The 3,232-nt window shown below is 48.5% G+C and overlaps 1 non-coding gene across 1 annotated transcript; it reads right to left on the reverse strand.

Annotated features, from left to right (window-relative positions):
- Window positions 1-2,800: 2,800 nt before the first annotated feature.
- Window positions 2,801-2,875, reverse strand: Trnat-ugu (transfer RNA threonine (anticodon UGU)). Its single transcript has one exon. It is a non-coding gene; the product is annotated as a tRNA-Thr (tRNA).
- Between the last annotated feature and the right edge of the window lie 357 nt (window positions 2,876-3,232).

The following is a 3,232-nucleotide window of genomic DNA, read 5'->3' on the forward strand; positions in this document are numbered from 1 at the left end:
AAACGATATTTGAGCAACAGGAAAGGAGGATTCAAGGTAATATCTTCACGTTCAGCACTTTAATCTTGACGATAACGCATTGGTGAAATTGTGTAATGCAGGATATGTCCGTTGTTAATGAAAACAGTTAACAGCTGTAATTGTTTAACAGCGCTTTTACATGTATCTTAGAATGGAAACAGACAACGAAGGCAATAATTGGAAGAAATCTCCATGCCAGATTATACCGGAAGACCACGTTGGTATTCTTACTCATAGAGGATATAAAATCTTTAGCCATTCTTTGCTACATGCAGAAGTCGTAGGTAAATAACTAATGAATAACACAATGATGGACGGTTGATCGCTTGTGGTGTAATAATTTTAATTATTTCTCATTACTGGAAATATATTCGGTGTTTTGAGAGACGTGTAAAATTTTTTTTATCGTTTTTGAGGCTGCTTTTATACTGTTTCCACTCGCCTCTTCTGATGGCACGCATGCCCCTTAAATCTCCGTTGCATAGGTGGTGCTGGTCCCACCGCCCCTCCTATGTTACCATCCATAATGCCAATTCCCACACCTTCTACCCCTCTGCAGGTCTGCCCCAGGGCTCTGTCCTCTCCCCTCTACACTACCTCCTGTACACTGCAGATATGCCCCAACCCCACCCCCCCTACGGTACACCTCTTGCAATATGCTGATGACACCGCATTCCTCGCCCTCGCCCCTACCCCCCAACGGTCCCACCGCTTTCTCCAGAGTTACCTTGACCTTTTTGCTGCATGGTGTAACCAGTGGCTCCTGAAAATCAATCCTTCCAAGACCCAGGCAATCATCGTAGGTCGTACCACTCGCTCCTTCCAGCTCCTGGATTTCTCCCTTACTGTCTGCGCCCGTCCTGTCCGCCTCACCCCCACCCTCACCTACCTTGGCCTCACCATTGACCATCACCTCACCTGAATCCCTCATCTCCGCTCCATCCAATCCAAAGCCCACAACTGCCTCTGATTCCTCAAACTCCTCTCTGGCCGGACATGGGGGTTGCACCCCTCTACCATCCTCCACACCTACAAATCCTTAATCCGTCCCATCATCTGTTATGCCAGTCCTGCCTTGATATCTGCCCCCCCCCCCCCTCAAATTCTACAAGTCCCTCCAGATCTTTGTGCATCATGCACTCCGCCTCGCCTTCTGTATACGCCTCTCGTCCCCCACGTGGATCCTCTATGATCTCATTCCTTTCCCCCATCTGCTCCTATTCCTCGAACAAGTCAGCATCCTCTACACCTCCAGCCACCTTGAACCCCCTCACCCCCTTGTTGCTCCTCTCCTTTCCCATCCCCGCCCTCTGCCACGTCTCCACTGTTGTGTCCCACCTAACCTCCATCTCTACACCTTACATCTCCTTTCCCAAGGTGGCTTCCATCAACTCCTCCTCCCTGATGATGCCCTCTCTACCTCCATTTATCCCTCCTATCAACTCTGATCCTCACTCCCCCTTCTTTCCTCTGTCCTTTTCCCAGGCTCCCTCTCCCCCCTTGCATCCCTTTTACACCCCACCTCCCCTCTCTTTGCCCCCTTCTCTCCCCCGAGTCCTTTTGCATTTCCCTCCTCTGCCTCCTCTCATTCTCCCTTGTGTCTGCCCTTCTGTCCCTCTATTAGTCCTCTCCCACCTTGGTCCCCACCCTTTTTCGTTTTTTTCCTTCCTCCCTCCTTGTTCTTCCCCCTCCTCCAGGTCCCCCCCCCCCCCCATCTGCCTTTGGCTCAGGAGTGTCATCTTTGTGCCGCCACTTTCGTGCAGTGTCCTACATTGAGTGTTCTACAGTGAGTGTTTTACAGTGAGTGTTCCGTGTTGTGTTTTTTTGGGAACTGTTGCGAACGGCCATCATACTTTCGCTGGGTGTGCCTTTTGTCTCTTGCGAACAGAAACCCGACTGTCGCCGTGTTTTTTAATTGTGTGTGTACTATGTTACTTGTCTGATTCCTGTGTCTTTTATTAACGTTGCCAACCCCTTTTGCTTTCTGTTTTAACTTTCCGCATTTTTCCGCCATTTTACACTTGACGTCACCGTTTTATCGCCTGTTTTTCTTGTTTCTTTTCTTCTTCCGTTTTTTAAAATAAAAGTCTGTAGGCTGTAGAGCAGCGTACTAAGCTGCTGCCAGCCCGCCCCCTTCGGGGGGAATTGAAAATCAATAAAAGAAAAAAAAGTGGTGCTGGTGTGTGGCTCTTTAAATAAGTGGTGCGAGTGTTATGTTGAGTAGGCAAGTGAGCAGGCGCGATTTCCGTGCTGGAGAGCGGAATGCCCAACAGTTAGCGAGAGTGACACACAGCGGTGATTCCCCATTTACCAGTTTTGCGTAGGATGTTTTTGCAGCAGTTACTGATACGCACGCATTTCTGTTGTTCTCACGTCGAGGCCTTGATTGTTCTTCCCCGTGCCACATAATTCATACACAGAATTCGACAAAAAGACCTCCCGCATTTGGAGAGGCCGCTGTGTGAACTGTGGTGAGGATACTAATGTGGAGGAGGTGATCATCGTGCTTTTGCTGTGGAGTAGTATATTCGTAATGGTCGAGCTGTGATTACAACTCAGCGAGCATTTCGCATTCGCTTCGAACTTGACCGACATACTCCTATTCGGATTTGGGTATCAGACTTTCAAGTATCAGTGTATATGAAGGTAGTATCTGTTCCCGAAAGAACAGATACCATTGATGACCGTGCAGCTTCTCTAGAATAAAATGATAATTAAATCGAAACCCTAGCTGCAAACTGGCATTGATATACATCATTGGGGACATGTTGCAAATGTGTACCCCGACCGGGTTTCGAACCCGGGATCTCCTGCTTACATGGCAGACGCTCTATCCATCTGAGCCACCGAGGGCACCGTGAGACCCGCATTCCCAATATGTCCACACCAATACATTCGTAGCGCGCCTAATGGATGTTTGCCCACCACACTCTTTACTCGTGGCAGATTAATCTACCAAGTCCCGTACGAGTTGGGGCATAGCGAGTGCGTTCGCACAAGAAGGTCAATGGCCTGTTTGCAGATAGGGTGTGGATTTAATTATCATTTCAAGTATCAGATCATGTACTAGAAAGAAAACCAAGGAAGTTCTTACGTTTTCTTTTCCTTTCCAGCCAACTCTGTCCGGCGCCACAAATATTACATACTCGGTGCTCCAGTACGGACTCTCACGTTTGGCAGGTGATCTGTCTGGTGTAGGCTATCCTTGGAA

This window comes from Schistocerca cancellata, chromosome 1 (genome assembly GCF_023864275.1).
Source record: "Schistocerca cancellata isolate TAMUIC-IGC-003103 chromosome 1, iqSchCanc2.1, whole genome shotgun sequence".
In the NCBI taxonomy this organism is placed as follows: domain Eukaryota; kingdom Metazoa; phylum Arthropoda; class Insecta; order Orthoptera; family Acrididae; genus Schistocerca; species Schistocerca cancellata.